This window comes from Rhea pennata, chromosome 3 (genome assembly GCF_028389875.1).
Source record: "Rhea pennata isolate bPtePen1 chromosome 3, bPtePen1.pri, whole genome shotgun sequence".
Taxonomy (NCBI): Eukaryota; Metazoa; Chordata; class Aves; order Rheiformes; family Rheidae; genus Rhea; species Rhea pennata.
The window spans coordinates 68,988,816-69,003,181 of NC_084665.1; positions in this window are offsets into that span (position 1 = coordinate 68,988,816).

Sequence of the window (14,366 nt, forward strand, 5' to 3'; positions counted from 1 at the left end):
AGCCTGAAGATATTTGCTCACTAGTTGAGAGGTGTGGAAAGCACTCCAGCTTGCTATGTCTGTAGCTCACGCATGATCTGATGGGCTGTGATACTGCTAACTTTATGTATTTTTTCCAGTTAACTGAAGAACAGTCCCTGAGCAGCTCAGGTAGACTCCGTTGGGTTATAGCACCTAGACTGGTGTAGAGCTGTTGTGCACACAAGCTACTGATTATCTAAATCTCTGGCTGTTATACAAATTGAGCCATGGAATTAGCTGATGCTGATGCTGTTGAATTGCCCTAGAGCATTACTCCCTGTCTAGCCCAGCCCCAATGGAGTGCTGAGGTCCTTGAGGAATCCCTGTAATTTCTTGTCTCTGAGCTGTGCTTGGGTTGTTCATGTTTTCCCTTCCCCTGTATATAAGGCATGTGTTTTGAGGCTCCTAATACAATAAGAATTTTGGATAGTTTGTAGGATCGGCAGTGCTGGCCTACTCTTCTGCACTGTTATGTTAGGTATTACATAGTAAACACAGTTCAAGAGTGTCTTAACTCTCTGTGGAGTTTACCTTTGAATGATGTGATAGTAAAACAAGACTGTGTAAATTTGGCTCCAGCCATGTTAGTGCAGCTCTGAGACCATCCTGTTCTCTAACATGTTCCCTGTAATGTGGTGCTTGAAGGATGTGATTCCACCTTTGGGCAGCTTAGCTTTTCTTTATCCTTTAAATATTTTCCTTTTAAATTTTGCAGCCAGTCTCTGTTGGATTCCTTACTGCAGTAGGAGGTCCCACTTCACAAAAGCAAATGAGTTTTCTCATAGAAGTCGGTTAAAGTGCCTGGAGCTCTGACACCTTAATATCATGTCAGTTGATATCAAGATGTGCATTGTAAACCAAGGCAGGAATATTGTGCTCCCCAGATAACATTTTATGATTTTTGTGGTTAATATTTAGCATTTTTTTTTCTTTCCCAGTAGTACAAAACATTTGCAGTAACTAATGAAACTGAGGTTTTTCTATCCTTGCAGGACTGTATCAGAACACTCAAAAAAAGTTTTGAAACACAGACTCCTTTTAATTTCAGTGCTCACCTGTTCTCTGTAGCATTTTGCTTCTGTGGCTCCAGATCACATTTGAAACCACAGGAAAATTTGCCACTATCCATTCGCCTATCCTCTTCTCAGTTTGCTCCAAGGGCTTCTATTGTTTCAGCGTAAGAACCAAAATGAAAAAGAGTTAAGCAAATACCTATTTTCTTCCTTCTGTTTAAGGAGAAAGAGCCTCTCTGGAGGGTCAATGTTATGCTGATTTTGTTCCTTCCAAGGGTGCATGTTCTGATGGGTTATCTCAGACTGACATTGCAAAAACTGAGTCTTGCTTGGCTTTTTGCTCTGACACTGGTCCTCCTCTTCATGACAATTTGATTATTGATTACTACTAAACATAACTTGATGGAACACACCCTTTTCCCTTCCCACTTTGATTTTTTGAATCCTTATCTAGTACTTTCCTGTATCCCTCCAGCTCAGAAGCAGCTTCATTTCCTTCTAAAATGATAATGTTTTCCATTTCTCCTCTTTCCACCCTTTTGTTTCCTCCTAATGCGTCCATGGTGTTTCAGTGTCCCTGTGACCTTGAATCCCATTCAGAAGTGAAGAGGAACAGCTGTGCACAGTTTTTAATTGTAACTCAGTAGCTAAACTTCTGAAGACAAGCTTACACAGACTGCAAACCACCAGCAGTTTTGTGTCTTTATGCTTTGTCTCTTCATTCTCTTAAATGATTATCCAAAGAGCTGCTTAGAAATGTTAAACAACTACTGTAATTATCTAGTCTCTCTTAAATCCTTCTGATCTGTGTCACACTTCTTAAAAATGCCACTCGTTTCTGAATGAAACAGCATGGGTACAAATGATCTTTTTTTAGGCTACTAATTTATTTCTCCTCTGACCTTTCTTATCACTTCTAGGTATTTATAGTGTCGTAAAGGCATTGGTTTGCTACATTTCAGTTCAGCTTTTATCTGCTTTTGGATTCATTGCATTTAATTGGTCCTGTATCAGTGCACCTGCTATCTACCTCGATCAAAGAGGGTATGAGAAGAAAATAGCAATTTGTAGCATCGTGTACAGCTATTAACCTCGAAAGTTAAGGCAATGGCTGAATCTTCAATATGGAGCCCTAATTTTCACTCTTATTTAAAACTAGAATAGAATAATCTGTTTAGATGAAATACATGCCGCAATTTCAAAAGATTTGGGGCAATGTGCTGCAAAGTTCAGAGAAAAATGATTTATTTGTTTCTAAGCCAGAGGTTGCTGCAAATTTTCTCTAATCTGACATTTATTTGTGTCCCTACAGCCCAGAAAAAGCTTGTTATTATTCCCCTTCACATTGTCTTGAGAGTGTAGTTAGCTGACTTTTGAAAAATGATGCACAGAAAAAGTTGAGTAGTCTTATATTGGAACAAAAGAAAATGTAAAGTCAGCAGGATTCAACCTAATTGTCTCTGTCTCATTGAAGTTTATAAGGAAGGGTCAGTTCTAACTTTTAGGGGTCAGATTTTCATAAGAGCTTAGCATATAATGTCTTCCTTACACTGCTGTCTTTGGAAACTATTGGTTCTGAGGTGCAGAGTTTTTTTTTTTTTTTTTTTTTTTTTAAAGCATAGTCCCACATGCTCATTGAACAATATGACACCTGTACAGTAAGATGCTGGTTGATGGATGGTTTAACCAGTAATTCTTTGTAGCAGTGGAATTATAGGAAGTAGCATCTGTTTTGTTTTTCTTGCATGCTCAGTTGTTGTATTTTTTTAAAAACTTTATATTCCTTACCTCTTACAGCTGCTACTGGATTTTTTTTTAATAACATATTGGAAGGCCTTGTGGAACTGGGAACAGCTGACTGGTCAAGCAAATTTACAAATAAGAATTATTGAGCCTGTTTTTAGATGGTTACTTTTTGAAGTTCTGTGCCATTGTGTCTGAAGTTAGTGTGATCTTCAATTTGGTATTCTAACAAAATCTATTAAAAGCAAGCAAAAACCAAACCAACCATGTGTACTGATTAAATATCAGTCCAGTTGTGTGGTCCAGCAGTGTGCGCGCTGAATAGCCTGCATGACATCGCTCATATGCACTCTTTGCTCAGCTTTGTACGAAATGAAATTGCTTCTCAATTCTGTAGGGCAGAAGAAGATTTAGAAAAAGATTTGTATTGTGAAATGTAATCCAAAATGAAACTGGAAGCATCTCCATTCATTGTTTTACAAATCTGGGTGAAGGGAACAGTCAGTGAAACTAGAAAGTGTCTAATCAATATCAATCAAAACCTGAAATTGAATATTTATTTAAAAAATGAGGCACTGATGTTGCAGCAAATGAAACTAAAGTTGAACTGGCTTGTTATGTGACTGGACTGGAAGTTACATTGTTCAGTTGAACAGAGAACAGTATGATAAAGGAACTTCTGTAAACTTAGTAGGATAGCCTATTGAAAGAGACTTGCAGGAGTTTGAAGAGGGTATAATTTGTTCTATTAAGAGGAAGACCCTCCCTTGATCCATCTGTGATTCACAAATTGTTAAGGTTTTCTAGGCTGCTGGCAAAACAGAGGAGAAGGAAGTGTCTTGGGATAAAAACTGTGAGTAGTGAAAGCAGATCGGAAAGTTGGATGAAGGATTTCTTAAATTTCATAAGCTCTGCTAGGTTATATATATTCTCAAATAATTATTGTGCAGTGAAGTGCGGTCCTTCAGTACAGAATATCCATAGTTTAGGAAAAAGTGGAAGGCAATGTCAGATTGTAGGAGAGTCTGATGTACATTGTGCTGATGAAATTTTAGAGGAGCTCCTGTTTGCTCATGTGGTATAAGCCATCCTTTAGTTATTAGAGGTACAGCTGAGTCAAGTCCTTCATGAGGGCACATTATTCCTTTGTTGGCCTATTGCAGGCTCCTTAAACCTAGTGCATCTGTGAGATGTCTGTGGCTGCTCTCTGAACACAAGACTAGATGGACCGTGACTGAAAATGGCAATTCCTACGTCGCAGTGGCATGCCAAAGTGTTGCAGTCTAAGTGAAGAAGCTGGTAGAAACTATGAGTTTTACTGAGCAATGGTGTCAAGGGAAGGATGGGAACCACACTGAGCTCATGAACTCTTCAGAGCAAGGTGAACTAGATACAGGACAGTCCTCAGAAAGCTCCTGAGCAGTATTCCTTCAGAGAAGTCACAGTGGGCCAGTGGAGGCATTGAGAGCTACTAAACGCCCAAGGTTATGGTAGACATGGGGACAGCATCTGTTACTCAGCACCTTGTAGGACTTGCACCTTAAGGGAAAACCTAGTCTCATCCCTTTCCCCCCAACAGTGGAGTGTGTTGAGTATCAGAATGCCTAAGAAAGGAAAATTGTATATGCTCTTCCCCTTTGCCCCCACCTCCAAAAAACTCAGATGATCTCTGTTCTCACTTTCATAGTTAATGGCATTTATATGCATAAAATAAAAGGGATTTATGAAATGCACACTGTATAATGCTGATTTTGTTGCATAGTTAACACTTTTCAGACCTTGATCATCAGTCTAGATCAAGCAGCCATAATACAGAGAATGCCATCAATTAATATCTATTCTACCAGTAACTCTCCCTCTCTGCAATTACATTTCAGGATGAGTTGAGTTACAGCTTTCTAGTCATGAAAAAGAATGGAGAAAAGGGTTAAGTTTTTAAAATTTCCCATATGAATGTGATATTCACCAATATCTGCCAACTCTGAACCTTTTACAATCCTTGGGGAAAAAAGGTAGGGGAGGTAAGAAGAAAAATTCTATTCAAGTATTTGGAGTTCATTCGCATAAAGATTTGCCATTTCTTTGAAGACATGAAAGCTGCACTAGCCTTTAATTCCGTGTCTGAGATGCACTGACTTGCAGCAGGGAACATGGCAGATGTATAGTTCCACTTTTTGTTAACATGGGAGTTTCAGCCTGATTTCTCAGTGTACCAGGCTGAAGATGAACTATGAAAGGACTTACAGAAGGAGTATCAATAGATGGTGTTTTTGATATGATATTGAGCTGAATTCCTCAGATTCAGAAATACAGTGTAAGGCAAAGCCATTGAGCAGGCTCTACAGCATTCAAATTGAGAAAAAAAGGCAAACAGTGTAGTTAATACTATCCTGCTAGTCTCTGTGGATATGGATCCGTGGAGACCTTTGCAATAGTCTGTAGAAGGTGTTGATATAACTTTCTTCCACAGAAGCTGACAATCTTTGTGTGTTTATACTACAACACTGAAGTGAGCTAAACAACGCTATTTGGTGCTTTGTGCATTAATTCCATTTTACCAGTGAAGTAATATATATTTAATATGAAGAGTTGTAATAGCATCTGGCAACTTTCAAAAATTGAGTAGCAAGATACTTAGACAAGAGTATAATAAAATTATTTTTTACATCTGAAGCATTTTTTACTCCACAGAAGTGCTCCACTGGCAGAACTAGCATGTCTGAAAAATTTCTGTTACAAACATACTAAATTCAGGGTTTTGTCTTTAGAGATCTAGGCAGTATTTGAGTAGGAAATGATGTCAGAACTGTAAGACCTGTAGAGAATACATGTTACGTATTGGGAAGAGTAAACATGGCTTTTATAAAGAGAAGTCATAGTTTGCACTTACTTGTCTTGGGATCCCCAATATCTGAGGGCTTCTGCAAGCATTTGAGAAAGAGGGGAGGACCTGGCTTAGATTTTCAAAAGGGCATTTAATGAAGGCTGTTAAACTGAGCAGATGTGAGGTTAGAATCAAGATCCTTCTGCAAGTAAATAATTAGCTAAAGGATAGGAAATGAAATATAGCACTTGAGTAAGAGTTTTTGTCAAGGAAAGAATTATAAAGAGTCCTGTGTGGAAAAACTAGGCTGGGACCAATTGTGACTGGCACTTTCTGAAATGACCTGGAAGGAGATGAACTGTGAAGCGACAGCATTTCCTGATGATACTGGTTTATTCAGAATAGCAGGCAACACAAACTAGTTGAGAGGAACTGCAGAAGAACCTTATGAGAACCTGTGAGTGGGTTCATGTGATGAAATTCATGTAGGTATGTTGTTTCTTTTCCCCATCTTTTTCACTTATGATACAGCTATAAAGCTAGAAATGTGAAGTATACTGAACCAAGTTTTACACTGCAACATCTGACACAGTATGGTGGCATTTGTCTCGTCTCCCTGTTACACAGTACCAGGTACTTAAAATGCAACCATCTCCACAGTAAGTTTAAACATTTTCAATATAAGATGACAGTGAAGCCTCAGTTTGTGTTCTGGCTACCATTCCAATTAAGTTTGCAGTGCGTTGAACAAGAGAAAATACTTGTCTTCATAAAGTCATTTTTTGAACAGAAAATGGTAAGAAAATATACAAGAGAAACTTTGAGAAGATATTGCTTATAGACTTATTTACTTGTTTGATTTTTGCCATTGAAAAATACATTTTATATTTAAAAAAATGCATTTGATTTCTTTTAACAGCAGCAATAAAGAAAGCCACTATGTATTACTACCTGTTGCAGCAGAACAACTTTCTTCCTCTTTAGAAAATCATATTTTTTCTTTTTAAACTATGTTAGGGGACTGTAGTGAATTGTTCCAACCTTTCACTTCTGTACCATACATCATCTAGAAAATAGATTTTGTTGTTTTCCATTATTATTTACTTGACTCTAAGTAGCCCTTACGTTGGGGTCATGACTGCCTTTTGGTAATCTATTTGCAGACTTCTGTGGTTTGCAGACCACTAATATCATGACTCCAAGGCAAACTGACATACCTAAAAAAGCAGGGGAAATCAGTGTGAGTTATATAGCAAGCAATTCCATCTTTCACACTGTGGCTGATCTTTCAAAATGTGACTGGTGATTGCTGCTGGTTGATTCTTCTTTTCCAAAATGAGAACAGCTTTCTAGACAAGCATACTTACCTGAGATCCCAGGCCATGGTGGGAGGACTGGAATGTGCCCGTTTCGGTACTGGTAGAGGTTCGTCAGAGGGCAGGTCCCTGGAAGGAGCCCTTGCCCTTCTTCCACTTCACAGCAATAATACCAGGTTATGCAACAAGAAGCAATTAACCTTGTCTTGTCTTGTTTGTTAAGGCCTTTGCTTCGTGACATAGCATTTGTAGATGTGCCAGCATTTTGCCTTTTTGCCTCCCCCCTTGCTCTAAGCTTGAAAAAAATGCAAGGAGATTGTTAATGCTAATATTCTGTATATTAGACACAAGATAAATTACCTTCACTTTTTGAAAGGGTTAAAGGGTGTTTGACCTTTTTCTTCCTTTAAATAATGAGGAGAGAGTGATCTAGTGACAGCTGTCAGAGGAGAAAAAAACATAGAATCTACTTACTGCAGGTGAGCAAGAAGTTCCCAAGTGCTGTGCTCGGCTGCAGAGTTTGATGCTAATCTGGCTTCTGAAGCTTAAGAAAGAAGCAGGTTGTCAAGCTTAGCGTGTACTGTACATAAAATAATTACTTCTCTTTGTCAGCTGGCATTACTTTAGACAAGTCCTTAAAACAGTATAGAGGGATTGAGTGGAGTGTCTAATAGTGAACTGCAAGAAAGCAATTTAGAAATGCAGTAATAAAGTGGTTGCTACTGACTAGTGTCTTGTTCAGAGAATTACCTTAAATATATTTGCCGCTTCTGATTTTTAGTATTTCCTCTAATTGCACAGTTGCCTTGAAGGGCCAGTAGTTCTCTATCAGCTTGCTTGGATTGGGTCTGGATACAAGATAACAAGATATTGTTCAGGCAAGTAAAGAATCCAGGCACAAAGTGGCTAAGGGGGGAGTGGGGAACTGTAAAGTCAGAAATGGATACAGAAATGAAATGGCTCAACAAGTAGAGCAAAACGAATCGTTTTAGAATCATGGTACAAGCTGTCATCTTCCTTTAAAGTGAAAGAAGCCAACAAGAAAAAACATTGGTTCCTTAGAGTCATGCAGTTGCTCTCTAACCCATGAAGAGAATAATTCTGTCTATATTGCTACAGTGGTTGACTCTTCCATGCCTCTTGTGTCTCCAGTCTCATTAAATAGGCTTCAAGGCAAGGGAGTGAGTGATAAATATTTACTTACTAGTCTAAAACTTCACTATAACCTCATCAGCAAGAGACAGACTGAAGTTATGTGTATGTATGACTGCTGTGAAAAATGAAGAATGTGCACCTTTGCTAAATAAGTTCTTCTTTGTTGCTATAGGCAAGGATGCTTATTTTTGAGGGCAGAAGCATGGAGAAGTAAATCAAAGGGCTTGAATTCGATTTAATTTTTATTGGCTTTTAAACTGTTGCTCTGTCCTGTACAGATATAAGAGGGTTTGCTGTGTACGTAGACATTCTCTGGAGACACTTGGTTGTTAGCTATATTCCTACAATGAGAGAGGGGAACGTGAGATTATGTTTTGTCTTTATGTAATACAGAGTTAGATTTTATGTATTGTCTCTATATTTGGAAGAATGTGTGCCTAAAGTGCCTGTGCAATTGATAACTGAGTGCTAATTGCAGTGTTGGCAGTAGTCTGGAAAGAACAAAAGTTAGAAAACTGCCACCCGTGAGCAAAACCCTGGAAAATCTCCAGTTGTATCATCTCTTCCATGAGACTGCAGTTTATGAAGCTAGAACTGGGCTATAGCTAATCTCGCACTAGTAGTAGCACTAGCTGGTAACATGGATGCTCAGTATGTGTGAAGGGTCTCAGCAGGGTGTTTGTAGACACACTGAGACCTTTTCACACTGTTCACTACTGTTTCTATACATACTAGCCAGAGCATATGCTCTGTTCAATACCTGAGGTAACCCCAGTGGGATGTACTCTTGAGGGCAAAAAGAGAATGAGTAGACCACTACAGCTCTTGTTTTTTTATGTTCTTGATCTATGCCAATTCTTGTGCTCCAGATGAGCTGGTTTTGAAAGGAGGAATTCTGAAAATGGTGATTTGTTTTACCAAACTTTATATAAAGAGATGGAACAGCTGCTGCTAATTTTTGATTAACCTTTTCCTCTGCTGGAATTAAAATTTTAACACAGCTGTGGTTTCCTTTATGATTTTACTAGTTCTTTACATTTCTTAATTCCTCAGGATATTCCAGATTAATATGTGAATTTCCCCTAGTACTCAAACTGTCCTAATTGCAATTGAAATAACCCAGAATTGAAAGCCTCTTAGACTGGGGACTGTGGAAGATGTGGTTAATTCTGTACCTATTTCAGTGAACAGTATTCTAGTATATTTGCTAGACTATAATTTTATGTATAAAGATGAAAATATAAGTTGAATACTTCGTATAGAAAAGAAGTAGATTTTCTAAAAACTCATAAAAAAACAGGAAAAAAACCACTAAGGCCTGGATCCAGGAACTTAATTTTGTTCAGAGTATTTGGAAATCTTGTTCTCTGTTGTTTATCAGAGAAGAACCTTGCAAAGTGGATCAAACAAGATGTGCCCAAGGATCTTAATTTTAGTCTTTTGTAGATACATATGGGGTATTTTGCTCGATATAGCAGTCAAAATTATCTCGGTGACCACTGTTTGAAGATATGCTTTCTTGAAGTCTTCTCTGCTGGCACTCAGTATTAGCTTTTTCCTTATATCCTGTTCTCTCACCTGCCTTTTCAATGTCCCTTTTCCATTTTTTTATCCCAGTTGTTCAGTGAGGACCAGTCACACACTACATTAAAAATCTATGCAAATGTTCTTTATAAAACAAAAAAAAATTTTACTTTTTGGCAATTTTTTCCCTACCAAGGAAGAATTCACACTGAATTGCTGGTGTTCTTGCTAAAAGCATGCTACAGTATGTTCACAGCTGGCAGTTTTCCAGCAAACTGACAGTTCTCCAACATTTAGCATAAGCCCTAATTTATCCTTAAAGAAGTCTTTAAAAAAAATTAATGGTTATTGCAAAGCACTGAGTATTCCTATGCCCTTCAACTTGACAGCTGAGAGAGGCAGATTCAAGTCTTTTCCTAGTAAATAACTATTTCTCAATCACAAGTCCTCTTTCCTTTATTATTATGTTCATGGTATATGTAGCATGTGAAGCTACATCAGAGCTATACAGGCATGTCCAAGGAAAAATCTCTTTAATGTATCTGTACATAATTATTTAACATATTACCTTAGAAACCACAGCAGAGTCTGACATTAATTTTTGATGAAAATTAGCATATAAGGAACTGAAGGCAGAAGTTACAAAGGCAAAACAGATAAAATGAAATGGTGTAGTTGTTGGATGACTTAATTTCCTGATTTTACAGGTTTGCTGTAGGCATGCTGTTTGTAGTAAGCCCAAATTACTACTTTTGGTTATTAATAGAAAAATGGATGAGTTAATTTTCCTAAAGCATTTTAAAGATGACAAGTATTTCATAAACACTACATTTTATTAATTGCTTGTATTAAAACACTTCCCTGTTGTTACAAAAATTAGTCTGCTAGTTTGACTTTCAGCTCCAGTGATATATTTCAGTTTCTTTTACACAAATCAGCATAGACTGTTCGTAATGTTTTATTAACTTCTGTAACATCTTTTTTTTCTTTTTTTTTCCCCTCATGGCAGCTTAAATTACAGTTTGAAACTTGAACTGAAATTGAATTTTTCAGCTGTTTCGCCAAATAATCCTCTCTTGCATCGTATCTTGCAGGTGTACCAATGGTAGTAAAGTCCAAATAAGAATACTTAGTGTAGCTGTAGTGCCCTATGTCTTTCATTCCTCCTTTTAGAACAACTGTTGGTTTATGTGGTGTAATGTATTTATTCAGATATTGTTATCAATAAGCATGTAATTTTGAATAAACTGTTGAACAAATATAGGGTTTTCTTAAGGTGGTAAGAAGTATTAGATTCTGGTTTCTGTTGCTAATGCCACCATTGTGTTTAAATTAAAAAACTGTTGCAGTAAGTTATATTACTGAAATACTTGGGAGTAAACTGTTGTAGAGTTGATAGGATCTCCCATTCATGTCAGGTGGATCCTGGTTTGGATGTAGTTCACTAAAGACAGATAGAATACACTCTTGACTGATGAGAATGTATGACTTTTTAAATGACTAATTCTCAATTGTAAATCAATGTCCCTGTCCAGGCATTGAGCTGGAGACAGATCAGTGTGACTCAGATTTGCACTGCCATAAAAAACATGTACTGACACAGTGGTGCTATAATTTTATGGCCTTCTCAATAAATGGGTACAGTATACTAGATGGTTGAGACCCTTCAGAATGACTACAGCCTTTCTAATGTATGCATTAGCAGGGATATTTAAGTGCATCTTTCTCTACTAGTTCCTTTTCATTACACTGGAAAAATGAGCTTTGGTTGCTGTACTTGATAAAGCTATGTATCCTTCTTGCACTTCTGTTTTTTTTTTTTTTTTTTTTTTTTTTTAAAGTTTATAGAAGTCTAGCTGTAGGCCTCTATAAACTACATCTATTAGAGACTAGCTGATGATATCTAGTGAGAAACATGGTCATTAGCTGGAGTGGTGTTGAGCTCCTGAGCCAGCTTTTCAAGTGTAAGGAAGCATTTGATGCTCTTAGGAACTTGCTTATTTCAGTGGGTAATGGTTCTGTTTATTGCGTTTGCGCAAGTACATTTGATTTAGTCAATTTAGACTGTGCATTTAAGCAAATTACAAGTTAGGATTCGATCAGTGAGAGGTAAATTAGTTTGAATGCATATAAAAGGATCTTGCTGAGGGTAAATTTACAGTCAAACCATTACATGGAAATCATCATGTGCAGTACACGTCAGGTTTGATAAATGAAGGAGGATTGTAAAATTGCCCATATTTTGAAGTGTGCCTGCATTTGACCAGCTACAAAACTGAAGAGCTCTTATGCCTGTTGTCTTGAAGTGGCTCAGAGAGAGATCTGTTGAAAGTTAGAATTACTTAATGTAAAGAGCAGGAGTTAAAGAATGCCTGCAGGCGTAGGCAACAAGCACATACACTACCCAGCTTTTCTTCCTCCATTCCCTGGAGTTCCAGTCACCCAACTGGAACATTTATTGTGTTCACACATGGACCACTGATGTCTGTTTGGGAAAGACATTGTCAAAGGAGAAACACCAAGTACAAACACAGACAGGAAGTTACTGTTTAGGCCATAACTCTGCAAAAAGGAGAGGATAAGCAAGGTGGCCTCTCCAAAAGTCCTTTGTCCTTTTTTTTTTTTTCACATGTCTTTTGAAACGATGCCCCACAGTACAGGAAAAGACATATTTGATCTCTTGATTGCCCCAAATCATGTAGTGTGGTAGAGAAACTCAAGTAGTCAAAATATTTTTTTTGTTTTGCAACTAATACTTCAAAAATTGGAAAATTGTTGTCATTACTAAGGTGATTGAGGTGTAGCTCATCAAAGCTGTTAATTTTCATATGCTGCAAAACAGGATGTAATGAAAATGGCACACCAAAAAGTGAAAGGGAAATGGCTTCCCATGGAAAAGAAAAATATCAGTAAAAAGAAAGAACTAAACCAACTTAATTGGAAAGGAAGGGAGCAGGTTGTTGTCCTATCCCTCTGGAGAATTTTTTATTTCAGAAATGTTGAGGGGAAAATAATAGGAAACAGTCCATGGACTGGGCAGCTAAATGGTAAAGTAAATTTGCCATCTGCTTTAAGTACTTGTAACAGTTTGTAAGCAGTAGCAACATCCAGTGTCTTTTATGGAATAACATTTCAGAAACACAATGTGCCCCTGCCTACTGGTCTTTGAGAGCCATACTGGTTCTGCAGTTAACTGTGAAACTGCTTGGATGCGTAAAACAATGCACGCCTGTTAGGCGATGTATACAGTGCTGTGATTGTGCGTCTTGTAACTGTGCTTGCCCTAGTCTTACACTGAAATTACGTTAGTGTATTGTAAACTTAGCCTCAGAGCTTTGGTATGGATGCAAATTCAGCTCATTGCATCTCTTTAAATTTTGCCTCACAAGGCTTTAGGTGGCTATGTTGGATTTCAGTCAGTGATGACTACTAAGCTTTCTTTGAATGTAACTGGAATGCAGCGCTGTTGCCTTTACTTCAGTTTCTCAGGTGAGATGTCTACTCTTTTTTTTTCCTCCTCCCTCTGATATCTCTTTATGAGATGAGCACTAAGCAGCGTAGTAGTGGGAGAAGCAGTGTTGAATTTTATGGCCCATAATAATTAAAAACAACCCCAAACCCCCATCACTTTCAAAAAACCTACCTCTACCCATAACCATTATCTTATAGTTGAATGGTTGCAATCTTCAGGAGATGTAAGCAGGACAGTAGAGACTATATAGACACTTTGAGCATCATTTTATAGTACTTTTTTTTTTATTTATTTACATGAAAAAATCCAGAAACAGGAAACTACTGTGAGCCATTTTGTATCTGGTACTAGTGTGGATTGGCAATTTAAGTCCTGCCATCTGTAGCTACCACTTTCTCTGCCCTGCTATACTGGCAGGTCTGGCATTCCTGACCTGCCTATTTCCTTCTCAAAGCTGTTTGCATGGCTATATGATTTTATTGTAAGCTTATATCTAGACCTGATTTCAGCGTTTCGCATGTTATAAACTTTTCTTTCAGTGTTCACCAAACATATGCAGTACAAAATAAAAACTGAATTTTCTAGTTCAGGGCAACCCGTTGTTGCAGGTAGCTTTTATCTGAGGAGGAGACTCTCCTGTCAAACTGCCCATGATCTGGTAGAGATGTGATGATGCAATGTTATCAATACTCTGGCTTTTCTACCTTGAGACTTTCCCCAGGACAGTGGTTTTGTAACGGCAATCAGAAGTTACTTAAGAGTCTTTTGACTTGCTCTGACAGCAGTGAATTTTTAACCAGTATAATCAGCTATTCTAGCCAAATTTACCCTCTTTTCTAAATCATGTGTTATTTAATAGAGAAAATTGCTCAGTTTGTCAAAACAGACTGAATAGTAGCAATAATGCAGCCATTAACAGAAAGAAAACAGCTTGAGGAATTGCAAATGTAAGGTTAATTTCTTAGAAAGCTGCAGTTCTCTGTGACAGACATTGAAGTTATGTGCTTGCATCTGAGATTTACGGGGAGATTGTTTTTTTGAGGAAGAGCTCAGGAGCTTCTTGAGGAAACTATTCTGAGAATTTCAGATGAAGGGTTTGGTCAGATAGGTCTGTGTAGCTAGTGATGTTTGGTATTACCTGGATTTGAAATTTTTCAAGCAGTTGAACATGCACAGATATTTTTAATTTTTTTCTGTAAGCCCAGGGTTTGCTGCATTCAGTCAAGAGTAATTTGAAAGCTAGTTAGTGATCAAGAGTGTGTGAATGCTAAGATCTAGGCATTTCAGTTGAAAAGTTT